Source organism: Geotrypetes seraphini, chromosome 2, assembly GCF_902459505.1.
Source record: "Geotrypetes seraphini chromosome 2, aGeoSer1.1, whole genome shotgun sequence".
In the NCBI taxonomy this organism is placed as follows: domain Eukaryota; kingdom Metazoa; phylum Chordata; class Amphibia; order Gymnophiona; family Dermophiidae; genus Geotrypetes; species Geotrypetes seraphini.
Window position 1 is genome coordinate 263,934,997 of NC_047085.1, and position 15,260 is coordinate 263,950,256.

The 15,260-nt window shown below is 40.1% G+C and overlaps 1 protein-coding gene across 5 annotated transcripts in view; it reads right to left on the reverse strand.

Annotated features, from left to right (window-relative positions):
• The window catches only part of MAFF (MAF bZIP transcription factor F), a 99,193-nt gene that overhangs the window by 64,559 nt on the left and 19,374 nt on the right, over positions 1 to 15,260 (reverse strand). The window contains exon 1 of one of the 5 annotated variants that reach the window (XM_033929529.1): positions 15,020 to 15,247. The exons of 2 other annotated variants lie outside the window; for them this stretch is intronic. The gene's annotated coding sequence lies outside the window, so the exon portion shown is untranslated. Of the gene's footprint in view, positions 1 to 14,353; positions 14,372 to 14,577; positions 14,599 to 15,019; positions 15,248 to 15,260 lie in introns of those variants that run through there. 2 more of the 5 variants (XM_033929531.1, XM_033929532.1) reach the window with 2 other exon arrangements.

The following is a 15,260-nucleotide window of genomic DNA, read 5'->3' on the forward strand; positions in this document are numbered from 1 at the left end:
TAGAAAAATGCAGTTTAAGTTAAAGTACAAACAATAAGGTACTTTTAGAATAGCCCTAGAAAACTAGCAGAAAATAGTGTCCATCTGAAACTTCCCCTTTGGACACGTCCCTGTCTTGGAGTTTGTTTATTCTAATGCCCTGTAAGCAACAGCAGAGACCATAACAGAGACATATAAGCAAGTCACTGTCCCAGCTAGTGGAATCATACTGCCAAAGCTGAACTGCGATTATTTGGCTTAATTATTACCAAGAGAGATTATTTCTTTTGTCACTTTTATTATCAAGTAATATAGTCTGGCAACCACATTGATTCAATCATGCAAATGGGGAGGGAAGCGGACTAGTGGTTAGAACGGTTGCCTCGACACCCCGAGGTTGTGCGATTGATCCCAGTCTGCTCCTTGTGACTTTGGGCACTGTAAGGTTTGGAACAATGTAAGGTTTTGCAGCTAAGTTGGCACTTTGTAAACTTTAAGCTACTTTTCTTGTGCAACAGGACTGGTCGTATTGACCATCGGGTTAAATAAACCCCCATTAGTTCCAAGAGTTGTAGAGAGACCACTATTTGTTTTCATGCTCTACCTCCCATCCCTGTAGGACGAGCTCCACCCCCATCGATCTTACTCTCTACAAGCAAGGATAGGGAGCCTGTCTGCTCTGCTTGAGGTTTTTTAAAAAATTATTATTATCCGGTCAGAGTCTTTCGGTGTTACAAAGGATCCCGGTCATCTCTGGCTGTGAGAAGATATAGACCAGGGGGTGGGCAACTCCGGTCCTCAAGGACCAGAATCCAGTCGGGTTTTCAGGATTTCCCCAATGAATATGCATTGAAAGCAGTGCCTACAAATAGATCTCATGCATATTCATTGGGGAAATCCTGAAAACCCGACTGGATTCTGACCCTCGAGGACCGGAATTGCCCACCCCTGATATATAAACTCTTGGGACTGAGGTCTGGTAGGGAGATAAACACTTTTCCTTATGTAAACAAGAAATAAAGGCTATTAAGCTAATATTTTGGAAAGTGTTCTTATCTTAAAAAAATGTGCTTAGCGTTCTTTTTTTTCTGACTAGAGCACCCCATCCGCTTTCATTATTGAATTTTGGTGAAAGGCAGCTCAGAACTGGCCCTATTAGCCCGAACAGTCATTTCAGCTACTACATACCATGTTTTCAGCTCTTTGTGAGGACTTGTGACATGTGCTGCCAGTACCAGGAGCCAACAATCTGCCTCCTGTCCGACACCACTACTTACACACAGTGTTCTGCAGAGCAAGTTGTACTTCACAGCAGCAGGCTCTCTCTTTTACAACCCAGCAAGCTATTTGAACTGCAGGCTTTGCACTTTAAGTGTATGGTATGGAGCTAGTTGAAGTGTTCAAGCTGGGATAGTAGAGGTCAAAACTAGGCCTCTTCCACTACAAATAGTATACACGAGAACCTCAGTTTTAAAGAAGTCTGCCAATATATATATATATATATATATATATATATATATATATATATATATATATATATATATATATATATATATTTTATTTATTTTTAAATCCTTTTAGATAGGATAGGATATTATATATATATATATATATTTTATTTATTTTTAAATCCTTTTAGATAGGATAGGATATTATATATATATATATATATATATATATAATATCCTATCCTATCTAAATATTATATATCCTATCTATATATTATATATATATATATATATATATATATATATATATATATATATATATATATATAATATCCTATCCTATCTAAAAGGATTTAAAAATAAATAAAAATATATATATATATATATATATATATATATATATATATATATATATATATTGGCAGACTTCTTTAAAACTGAGGTTCTCGTGTATACTATTTGTAGTGGAAGAGGCCTAGTTTTGACCTCTACTATCCCAGCTTGAACACTTCAACTAGCTCCATACCATTATATATAATATCCTATCCTATCTAAAAGGATTTAAAAATAAATAAAATATCCCAAATGGAGAATGGATCAAGCAACGGAAGTAAAACCCAGATATCTCGATCCGTTGTCCTTTTTCTGGAACTATATTGTAACCCTAGGCATTGCATCCGCTATAATAAAACCCTTAGCGCACATGCACACTTCAATCTGCATGTCTCCGTGATCCGCTACGCCGCATGCGCAGTAGGAGCCTGCGGCGGTTTCGTTCTCATGCACATACGCGGCAATGGCTTTCCCTCTCCCACACCCCAGCCAGCTTGCGCCTCAATGAACGGCAAATGTCCAGGCCTCTAGGGGTCAAGGTATCACTGCCAGGCGCACAGACAGCGTGTGGGAACATGGCCGCGACTCTTCGGCATTGTGTAGGAGCCAGAGGTAAAAGGGAGGAGAGCTTGCCTGAGAGAGACAGGGGGAAGGTAAAAGTAAGGGAGAAGGGCTACAGCTGGACAGGGGGAGCAGGGAAGGGGTGCTTCTGGACAGGGGGGAAAGAAAGTCTACACATCTATTCTAGCACCTGTTAATGGAATGGGCTAAAAAAACTAGTGTTAAATTAATTCAGTACTTATAGCAAGGCCAGCGTAAGGGTGATGCAAACAGGGGAACTACCCTGGGCCCCAAGCCTACCTGAAGTTGAAGGACATACAGCCTGCTGGTGGGCTTTGAGGGCTCCCTGCTAAAGTTCTGCCATGAGCCCCAGCATGTTTAAACATCCTCTGATGTATAACCCATCTAGCCAGGGAACTAGTACAAAGCTAATTTAGAAAATAATTAACTATCCTCCCCCCAATTTTACAAAACCATAGCGTGATTTTAGCGCCAGCCACAGAGGTAAGAACTCCGACGCTCATAGGAATCCTATGAGTGTTGGAGCTCTTACCGCCGTGGCTGGCGGTGTTAAAAACCGCACTATCTTTTGTAAAAAAAAAAAAAAAAAAAAAGGGGGTATATTTTTAAGTCAACCTACAATTAAAATAAGATTTACTGGTAGTTTTAGTTTAATTTTTACATTTAAAGACAGCAAAAAAACAAACAAACCCCTAGAGAAATGTCAGTTAGAAATAGATAAATGAACTAGGCCCCAGGAGCCTGAAGGTGGTACTAGAGATAAGGACCTGAATTGGACTCCCAGCAATACCAGTCATTGTGAATGGCTGTATCTATTGAACAGATCTAAGGTCCAACACTTCATGGCCTCTAGCCAAGGATCATTACTGCAGTAACAGGCATAGAAGGAAAGTGGAAGAAGACAAACAGAGAAAAATAAATCCCTAGGTCACAAATGAAGACAAACACTAGGATCCTAAACACAGTTCCAATGCAGCAAAGGAACACCTCTTAAAAACATAAGCGTCAATCAGACCAGGGTCCATTTATTCCAACAGTGGCCAGTCCAGATCACAAGGACCTGGCAGAGTCCCAAGTAGTAGAAAGGAGTCTGAACTTCAGAGATAAGCAGTAGCTTCCCAGGTCAAATGTAGAAACACATTTTTATTCAGGATCACAGAGAGAAATCAAAAATAAAAGAAATTGTTAGAAATTTACTACTTCATAATGCAATCAATCATCCCATGTAACATTAAAAAAATAGAACCACCAGTTCTATGGTCCCAATTTTTAATCATTTAGCTCCCACCTTTGATTATCATGAATGGGAAGGTAGAATGAAAAGAGCAGATCCAGCTCTACCTTCAAGTTTTATTAAAACTTGTTATACCGACTATAGTAACTTCTAGGCGGTGTACAATAGTCAAATTATAAAATATGGAAAACAAATATAACACTTACATTTTGGACAGACATAACATTCATTTTGTTAATTACAAGGGATTAGAGGGGAGAACTACAATTTTAAATTCTCTGGAAACAATGGATCATTGCAGAAATAAGAACTTTAAATGATGTTATTTCAAATGGTAAGCTGCTTAGTTTTTCACAGCTGCAACATAAATATGGTTTTACTAAGTCACAAAGTTTTAAATGGTTGCAGCTGAAGCAGGCTATTCAGGAGGGGTTCCCTGAATGGAAAGATCTTGATACTCAATATAGTTTGGAAATCCTGTGTTTCCAGGCGGATTTCTTGGGTCACCAAGCCGCTAAGTGGTATAAATTGATATATGGTTTTACAAATAAAAAACAAAAAACGGGTCTAAGAGACATTTGGAGCATTGAGATTAAGCATCAAATTTCTGCTTCTCAATGGCCACAAATTTGGTCTTGGAGAATTAGATGTACAGTGTCGGCATCTATGAGACAGACTTGGTTCTTTTTGTTGCATAGAGCTCTTTTGACCCCAGTACGTTTACAAAAGTTTGATAGCTCTAGATCTAATAAATGTTGGCACTGTAATCTAGAAGCAGGGACTTTGGTTCATCTAATTTTTTATTGTCCTTGTATTAACGCCTTCTGGAAATCAATTTGGTCTCAAATTAATTATTTTCTAGAAAATCCAGTTGCTCTGTCATATGATACAATTTTGTTTGGAACAATGATGAGAGCAAAGAGTCAAATTTCAGCAAATAATAATAAATTACTAATGATTATGACAGGGGTTGCCATTCAAAATATAACTAGAAATTGGAAAGATTATACAAGACTTAACTATACTTTTTGGTGGAATTCTATATGTTATATTTATAAAATGGAACGAATTCTTGCTATGCAAAAAGGAAATTATAACAAGTTTAAAAAAATTTGGGGGCCATTGATTGAATATTCGAATGATTAGACACTTTTTTTTAATAGAAGAATAATATGATATGGGATTGGGAGGGTATAATGTGTGAGATTCAAATAAAATGTTGATATGTGTGGAAGGGAAGGGGGGAGGGGGGATAATATAAGATTTAATATTATATGAAGTATACAAGTGAATTGTATGAATATTGAATGATTATTGTATACTTGTTATGAGATATGAAAATGAATAAAGAATTGGAAAAAAAAAAAAGAAACATTTAAGGTAAATACACTAGGGAAGGCAAGAATTCCGTTTGTGTAGAAGATATGGAGAAGGAAAGCAGCTCATAAATCAAATGCATCCTTGAGTAAGGGCTTCAGGTTCGATTTAAATTTATCCATAGAAGTTTCTTTGCGGAGATAAGAGGGGATGGAGTTCCCCAATTGTGGGGCTGTGACTGAAAATATGAAAGAGCATGTAGTATCATAAATTATTTGTTATGGTGTGGGTATTACTAAAAGGTTCTAATTTTGCGATCTTAATGTTCTTGAGGGTTAATATGAGATTAGTAATCTGTTGATGAATTCTGGCTGTTCTTTGTCTTAATAATGGGATGGGGGGATTTTCCCTCCAGGAACTTGTCTAAAATTTAATCCAGCATCATTAATTGCTTTTACCACTTGCTCTGGCAGTGAGAACTAGTATTTAACGTTTCATGGACTTTCTACAAAGCATGGAGTCATCTCCCACGGAAGTGTGTGTGTCATGCAAAATCAACATGTTTCTCAGTAGAAAACACATGTAGGCAAATATGTCCAGTAGCAGTAATGCAGCCTATTCGTATAGCACAGTCCTACTCTGCTGTTAACTGCCTTACCCCTACACTAGAGAGGCTGCAGGAGAAGAAACACAGTAAATTTCATTTTACAGATTCCTTTTGAAGTTTATCAAAGCAACAGGTGGAAAATGCTTTAAGATTCTATGAAATATCAAACATCAAAAAATGTAAACATTTGTTTCTAGGGCATGCTGTGGAGCAGTACTGAAAAATTACCAGAAAATTAAAGCTTAGTAGTGACTGTGCAACAACTCACCAGAAGAAACTGTTTTTCCTTGTGGCAGAAGCTTGGCCTCTTTTACAGGCAGTTTCACCAGATGGTTCGGTACTGATCCAACCCCCCCTCCCAATTCTTTGCAGGAATTTATAGTTACAGTCTTCCTACCGACTTCCCCAAGACTACGGTACAGATCCCTGCATGCAATGGGGCAAAAACAGATCTGATCAGCTTAGCCCTGGAGGTATGTGGCAACTCAGAGGTTTTCACAAGACCCTGAATAACTATGCTTGAAAAGTGTATAGAACTGAGGCAGAGTGCTTGCAAATCTACTTCAAAATTATTTCTTAAAAGGGATCCTGAAAACCTCACTTGTTTGCAGCCTTCAAGGGCTGGGCATGACCATTTCAGAGCTTTTCCAACCTGTGATAGGGAGACAAGAGTTTTCAGGATATCTATGCATGAGAAGTCAACAAAATGATCACATACAGATCATTGTGGGAGCTATCCTGACAACATGTCTGCCTCGGACAAGTCCGAGAAGATCGGGTCTTATTCCTTCCTTTGCAGGACTGTAGCCCCCTGCTGAGTCTATGGGAGGCACCTGCTCACCTAGAGGAGGATAGGCAGAGGCAGCTGCTTCCCAGGTCACGACAAATTTAATATGCATAATAGTGGTTCCCAAACCTTTTGTGAATATACATGACATATGTGCTTGCAGTGCCTCCAACTGTGAAGGCCACAGTTTAAAAAAATAAGTTTTCCTTTTAGGTTCATGAAGGAGAATGTATATCCTTAATTCTTAGGTCTGAATGTCAGGATAGATTGATTATGAAAATAAATGCAGCTTTTGGAGCATGCGTATAAAAAAAATTAGCCCATGAATATTTTTCAGTGTGAAGTGTCAAAGGCAGATCTGTCTGACACTAACCCCCTCTTCTACGAAACTGCGCTAGCAGTTTGTAGGCAGAGAGCCGCACTGAATGGCCTGCTCTGCTCCCGCGCTCATAGGAACTCTACGAGCATCGGGAGCAGTGCGGGCCATTCAGCGCATCTCTCTGCCTACAAACTGCTAGCGCAGTTTAATAGAAGAGGGGGTAAGTCTAGAGTTCACCATTCTTGTTTCAGGTGGAGAGTGGGATCATAAATATTCTTGTTTATAACAGTACACATCTCTTTTCATTTTATTTATGCTTCATTCTGAAGATTATTAGTGCTTCAAACGATTTGAAAATGCCTGCTTGCTTACACTTTTAGGAGTCTACACATCAGAGCATCTATGACATGTGGAAAAAGCTGATACAGCCCACAGCTAAAGGGCACTTTAAAAAAACAGGGTCTGTGGCTATTACAAACTGTTATTCATTTTACTCCCCCAAATCAAAACATGACATAAATAAGACAAAAAAAATAAAAAATGAAATGGTAATCGAGGCAGGGTATTGACAAATGAGAGATGAGCAGTTGATGTAATATGCCAACCACCGAATGGAAAAAATACTCCTATGGTCCGTAGCGTGATACCATCCCACCAGCCACAGAAGTAAGCTTCTGCCTCCTGATGCCTTCTTCCTACTTAGGATGGATATTAAAGGCCAGTAGGAAGAGGAGACACGTTAGGGAACATACACTCACTATTTTGAGTGCTACTGCTCCAAGCGCTTCAGAGATATGGAGAAAGAATTCACTGAATAAGTGATGGCAATGAAGAGAAAATCACTATCTAAAAACACGAAAATCGGAGACAAAATAGAAGGAGGGAAGAAAAAGGTGGAAGAGTCTACTAAGAAAATGAGTGCATGGACAGACAATGAGTGAGCAGTGTTAAAGAGGAGAGGCCGACTACAAGGGGGGGGGGAGGGGGAGGGAATAAAAGTACAGAGTATGTAAAGAGCCAAACAGAAAAAGAATTTATTCACTCTTTGGGCCTTCAGATTTAGCCTTGAGTCCAGAGATAGTAATGACCCACCAGTAACATCGCACCTGCTGTTTGTAGATGATTCAAAGCTTTGCAGCTCCTGTTACTGTCACTTAGCAGAACGACTGAGCAGTGACAAGCTTCTCGGATGACATCAGGATAACTTTTGGCTTGGCCAAAAATGTGCTAAGGCGACCTTTCTTCACGGAAAAAAAAAAGTCAGCAAAACTAAAAATGGCTCTCTGACTAAAGATTGTAACAGAAAGGAACTTGAACAGGAAGTTGTGTATAAATATCTGGGAGTAGAAGGAGGAGCAAGAATCCAGCAGAAATTACTGACAGAAAACAGCAGCAAGGCATACTCATAGACCAAAAGCGACACTTAAGTGCTTATCAGCATGAACAAGATACAAACTGCCAACTAAGCTCCCTACTGTCATACGGCTTTAGATTTTTGGGGGATTGGCCTCATCAAAATCTTAAGAAAATAAACTCCTCCTTGCTCAATTAGTAATCAGTATATCCCACGACAGTACATCCCAAAAGCTGAAAGTGGTACAGACAGAGGTTATACACAGCCACTAAGTTAAACCTCCAGGCTCAACGTCATTGAAAATTCTTTGGTCTGGTCAACCCAGTTATTCAGCTAATCACTTGGTCAAACTGAGAGCCTTTTAGCCGTCTATTCACAGATCACACAGAATTCTCATATCAGGCTCCAATGCAGTGAAATCCCAGCCTTAATGTATGAGCTATGAGGGGAAAAAAAGGAAGCAGCATTTAGGAAACTTTTGAAAAAAACTTAGACTCCTTCCCCCAACCCCTCAACTTCATGTGATTGAACTTGAAAGGCTGGAATCTAGTGGTGAGGAAGATTATGGCCTAAGCTAAGTGGAGGATAGTCCTGTTTGCTAACAATGTAACCTGTCTTGATCCATCGTTCATCTTTTCAGTTGACTGATTGTTCCTACCCTTTGTTTTACTGAACTGTAAGCTGCTTTGGTGCTATTGATGAAAGGTGGATATCAAGTACAATGTTGTTGGGTTTTTTTAATAGTTTCCCCACCCCGAACCAAAAAAACCTTGTAATTTTAGTCTACAATACAAAACTTAGTTTCTTGCAATAACTGCTCATCCTGGAATTTACCTATTTCTCCCCCTCACTTGTGATACCAGTCATGGGGGGGGGGGGGGAGACAGAAATGTCATTTGTTGCTCTCCTCCACCCCCTTCTGATGACTGCATTTCTCTTCTTATCTGTTCTCCTGACTGATATTGCCATCAAGGTTATGGCACTGGGCTGGTGTGGGACCATGGGCATCTGCACATGCTCAAAGCCCCCACCCCAACCCTTGGGTGAAGAAGTATGAGAAATCCAGTCAGTCATCAATGGGGAGGAAGAGAAATGCTGGACACTGCCAGGGTGTGATATGCCCTCATTAACAGCCCAATTCAAAAAGCAGAAAACATGTTTCTAAGAATTGTCTGGGCATATAAGCACATCATATATTAGACTGTTTTATAAACTATCAAAATAAACAAATGTGCTCAAGGATGAAAGTAAATTCCATAAAGGGGGGGGGGTCTTTATTCTTACACTTGGACAGCATTATGCCAAAATGGAATGAGAGACACTCCTTTGGCACATACGGGGAAAGAAGCAAACAAAACTGGCAAAATTTTTAAAATTATTTAAGCAAACAAGAATCAGTGATTAAAGCACAAATGGACAGTAGAAAAAAAAACTCAATGAGTTACTTCAAATGCCTGACACAGGAATGGTTACAGACATGAACAAGCTAAATCTGAGAGCTTAACCGTGGAACAAGGCAGCAGCATACAGACAAGATGGTTCACAGTCAGCAAAGAAAATATCCAGTGAACATCCAAAGGCAGAGTGGAAACAGTTCCACATCCTGTCCCTGGGTGTGACATGCTGATGTCAAGCATGCGAAAGGGCAAAATGAGGTAACACAGCTCATCCACTGGAAATCTGTGTACATGCTCTAACATCATGGTACTAGAAAAAGACCAGTATCACAACATTGGCAGAAATGTGGAAAAACCTGAACCATTCCTACTCCCATCCATGACAAGCTCCGTAGAAGAAAACTGAACATTGTGACAAAGGAGAAATATTTGAAGAATGCTCCTGCACATGTTAGCAGTACCGAACATCAACTGCAAATCAGAGACCAAACAAATATAGCAGAAAGATACAAACTGTTCCAACTAAATTGGGTGCCATTAGCTTAAAGTTTACCAGTATCTTGAAGTTGCCCATTTATACAAGTATTATACCCTCTAAACTCCAGGAGGCGACTCTCTTTGGCATAATGCAAGTGAACACTTGCAGTAAATCTGAGGGACTGAGATCCACTTTGCCCTATAGCAATGTTGTAGAATTACCCTCCAAAATCACTTGAGTAACTGCGTCTATATCAAGACATCTGTAAGGTGCCCAATAAGTACAAATTCTAGAAAGGAAAGCAAGTGTCTCCTTTTATAAAATGCTACCTTAACAGGATACAAACATGCCGTGCTGTTAGGTGCGAGCACTTATTTGAGACCTGATATACGCCAGCAAAGTGGCATGCAATAGTTTTTTTTATTTTTTATTTATAATTTTCAATTTACAATCCAAATATCACTTGTACAGAAAAATAAAGTGCTTTATTGGCTTGGCATGTGGCATGCAATAGTTTTAGTAACAGTAGGTAAATGAGGAAAGGACAAGAGCAAAGAAAGAAGGGAAAATCCCAATTAAAGGAGGAATAAAGTCAGGTCATTTACCCCTGCTTCTATACATGGTGTCCAACTTTGGGTGCGCTTCTGAAATGAGGTCTGAACATCAATACCTGGATGCCAACAATCAATTAAAAGTTAATTGGTACTTATTAAAAATGTACGCATACTCCGGGACGTGTACAATTCTATAAAGCTTAACTCCCATGACGGGCATCTTAAAAGGGAGCATGGCCATGAGCATTCCAAAACATTACATTACATTAGAGATTTCTATTCTGCCATTACCTTGCGGTTCAAGGCGGATTACAAAGGAGATGAAAAACGTTGGGTTACAATGGAAGAACTTTTGTCCTTTCTAGAGAGGTAAAGAGTAGGTTATGTAGTTTCTGTGTGGCGGGAAGAGGGGGAGAGAAAGGACGGTAAGTTTGAAGTTATGGCTGTTTCAGGAATTTCTTGAGGAGTATAGTTTTTATTTCTTTTCTGAACGTCTTGTGGTCTGGTGTGTACTTAAATTAGGAACTGTTTTTTACCCCAGGTTTCAGCAGGCATAAGTCTGGTGTCCAAAAGTTAGGTGCGGGATCCATGCTAAACATTATTCTACTCGTATATAAAATGCATACCCTTTATAAAATTAGTGCAAAATTCTTTTGGCCTCTTGTTTATTGAATTCCTCCCCTAACGTAAAATAAATGCAAAAGGGAAGCAGGAGAAAAGCATTCCGGTTGCATCCTGGTACGTACTCTGAAACAGCATGTTTTACGTCGGGAATGGAAGGTTCGAGCCTGCTATCCACTGGAAGTGCACTCCACAGAGATGGGCTAACACAACTGAAGGCAGTATGACATAGGGCTATTTTTACTAAGCTGTGGTAAGCAAGGAAGGGCCGAGGCATTCTGTGGTAAGTTCTGAGTGTGTGCACATACCAGCCAGGTGCTACAAAAATTAATTTTTCTGGGAGGGTGGGGGGGTGTTTGCCCTAAATAAGTGCATCTATATTGCTTTGTGCCAATTAGTGCTAAAATTAATGCGCTAATGGAATATGGAGTGGCCTGAAATGCCGATAAAATTTTCATAAGACAGACAAGTGATTTACGCTGAGTTTTATTAAATGGCGATAGAGGTTTTTAGCGTGGGCTGGCGAGGTAAATGCTCCGACACTCAGAATTCCTATAGCATTGGAGCATTTACCTCGCCAGCCCGCGCTAAAAACCTCTAGTGCTGTTTAGTAAAAGGAGCCCTTAGATATCAATGATCTAAAGAAAATTCAAAGAGAAGAGGAATAAGGTTTGTATTATATAAGAAAAATATGAAAATTTAATAACTTTACTAACTTTGAAGTAAATATTTATATCAGAAGAAGAAAGTAAACTGGGGGAGATTTTTTTGACGATGATTGAAGTGTGCAACTGGCCAAGAAATTCTAAATGGCTGCTGCTCTGAGGCTTTTCCTACCCCAAGCCAATTAGGTTTGTGATACCAGTCTAAAAAAATAAATAAACAAATAAGGGGGGTGGGATTTTATTGCATGGTTAAATCAAGTCATAAAATAAAATTTAAAAAATTGCCTATTTTCTGGCAGCAGTAAAAGATTTTGTATGTATAACCCCCTATTTAGTGAGGTTTTTTTTTGTTTTTTTTTACAGTGTCCAGTGAATATGGGAATATAATAATTGTTGTACTCCCTTTATTTTTTGTTAGCAGTAAAAATGGCATCTAGGTGCATATTGATGATGTCAAGACAGTGCATCAGACAAGTCCACTTGCTCTGAAGCACAGCCATTGTTGAGAGTAGTGTATCTCTTTTTCTTTTTATTAACCTTTTGGATATGAGGTTTAGTATACAATATATACATTTTTTTCATGTGCTTTGCTTAAGAAATGCATTATTAATATCAACCTGGAGCTTAATATCAACCTGGAGTCCTCTATACCCCCCAAAATAAAAGCCACCTATGTGACATCTAAGTCATGTCCACCTAACTCACGTCTACCTAGCGTCCAGCTCACGCTCAAAAGTAGAACTGGTTTTGCAACGCCTACATTTTAGGTGTTAGGTAGACGTGTTTGGGTGCCAAGCAGCATGCGAGTCTGTAAGTGGACATCCATACTGAAGCCACTCCCATGCCATGCCTAAGCCACACCCATTTTTAGGCATGATTTTTTCCGATGATTTTTTGAGAATTGCATCCAATGTTTAGATGCCTAAGTTCCAATTAATGCCTGTTAAAGTCATTAATTGTACTTATCCACTTTATGTGGATGCCTAAAATTAGTCCTTTACAGAATTTGGCCCACAAAGTACCACAAGTGATTTAGAGGGTAAGTGCTTTGAAAATGAACCTCTGTATCTACTTGTAAAGAAAAGTATCTTATTTTTGACCATATCACTAAACTCAGGATCTGTTGAGGATACCATCTTTTTACCTGTCAACTTGTCAGACCCTACTCACTGTTATAGAGTGTTGCAAGTACACAAAGGGATGTTGTCACTGTTGCAGATCTATTCTGTTTTGCAGGAAAACAGAGACCACCACCTGAAGAACTTATGTAACATAGCTCTCAGAAATATATAAATATAATCTAGATATGTTGGTAAATAATTTATTTTAAGAAACAATACTTCCTATTCAAAGACTTGAGAGTCATATATGCTGACTCATAGTAGTTTACTGGTTTAATCACTAGGCTTAGGGATACTGCACTACAGTTACAAGCAAAAGAAAAAGTCCCTTCCTTTTACTAAGCTGCAGTAGATATCTGTACTGCAACCCGGACCGCTAAATGCTCCAATGCTCATAGAATTCCTGTGAGCATCAGAGTATTTAGTGCCCCAGTGCAAACCTCTACGGTGGCTTAGTAAAAGAGAGCCTGGATGATTAGTGTAGACTCCCACTGCGGCAGGAATAAAAATTTTTTTTTACTCCCAGCCTAATGCTACCTAACTACAACTAGATAATTATGTTAAATGTTCCAAAATCTAATATTTAGCTCTATGGCTGAAAAAAAAAAATCATTAATATAGTAGCACTTAGAAGTGCAGAGCCTCCAAAAGTAAGTGTAAAATGTTCTTAAGGCTCTTGCGGGAGAATAGTGAAAACCCATAATAAAAGGGCAGCATTTGTGGCTCTTTAGAGTAATTATAGTCATCTCGCTTTGGCAATAGACAGAAAAGAAGAGGTAGTCCTCTGTACGAAAGTAAGTAAGACCAGAGGTCCATCGCGCCCAGCGGTCCGCTTCCACGGCGGCCCATCAGGTCTGTGACCTGTGAAGTGGTTCCTGACCATTTCTGTAACCTACCTCTACATCTATCTGTAACCCTCAATCCCCTCATCCTTTAGGAACCTATCTAAACCTTCCTTGAAACCCTGTAGTGTGCTCTGGCCTATCACAATCTCCGGAAGCGCGTTCCATGTGTCCACCACCCTCTGGGTAAAAAAGAACTTCCTCGCGTTTGTTCTAAACCTGTCCCCTCTCAATTTCTCCATATAATGTATAATGGTTTCTTGGCAACTACCTTATTCAGTTATCTTTACCCTGCATACTAGGGCCTGCTACTCATTTGCCAATCGAAAATAAATGGATAGCCAAGTTGGCCAGAGGCTAGCTTTCTGACAGAAATCTCAGTGTAGGATTGGAACTCAGGTTGTACAGTAGGCAAGTGAGCTACCAACAAGGAACTGGAAAAAAAAAGTTTGACATTTTAAAAACAGGGCTGATTTTGGAAAGGAAAAAAAAAAAAAAAAATATATATATATATATATATATCATCTCTAAAGCATTTTGGATTTTTATCACCCACAATCATTTTTGTTTTAGGACTCTGAAACTGCTCCTTTGCTTTCTCTTTCTGTTTTATTTATTTAGTAAAGTTTCTATCACAGAGACATGTTGATGGTGTCCTGGCTGCTTCAGGTACGCAATGACACACCAACGTGTTGGAGGCTGTACCTGCACTTACCCCCGCCCGGGACAGGCAGCTTCAGAGCCCTGCGCAGAGCTCGCGCAGAGCCCCGCTGACGTCACGCCCAACAGTCTACCATTATTTTTAGCTCCATGGAACTAGACTGTCCTTTCCTCTTCCCCCCCCCCCAAAAAAAAATCAAGGCTGCGAGGGCCGGATCAACTTTGTGACTTATTTCCAGTACCCGCAGAAAATAAGCGCACTCATCCCCTTCCCCTCACCAAAATCCAGAGACAGCGCCGAGACACAACCACTACTTGCGTTCAAGAGATTCTCTTTCGATCGGCTTCAGCCACAAGGCACATTAAAAAAAAGGGTCACGTTTTCCATTTCTGGAGGGTCTTCTCAAACGAAGCCAACTATCCCCGCACCCTCCCCACGTCAAGCCACGAACAGATCGCTTCCCCCCTTCCAAAAAAAAAAAAAAATGAAGCCAGGGCAAGAATCTACGTCTGTTGCCTTTCACGGTATCAACTCATGGAGGTGGGGGCCGCTACTGGATCGGACCCTCCTTTTCCTAACAGGGGGGGGGGAACTGGCGGCGGCAGGTTGTTTTTTCCTCCTCCTCCCAAAGCGAGGCAAACACGCTTCCGAATTGCAACACACCGAAACCCAGACTGAGCGCCCTCGCCGATCCTCCCTGCCCAGCAAGCAGAGGCTCACCTGCTGATCCGGACTTTTTTCCCCCCCGTCCTGGGTGGCGGGTGGTTCTAGATTTCGGCGAACAAACACTGTAGTTCGGCGGCGCCACCAATGCTGCTTCTCGTCCCGCTCCCAGCGCCGCTTGTTTGGGAGCTGCTGCTTCTTTTGCTGAGTTGTAAGAGGCGCGTTTCCTGGAATTACTCACTCAGAGATTCCTTTCATTCATAAAAACACAGTCATGCACTTACGTCACCCCCCTCCC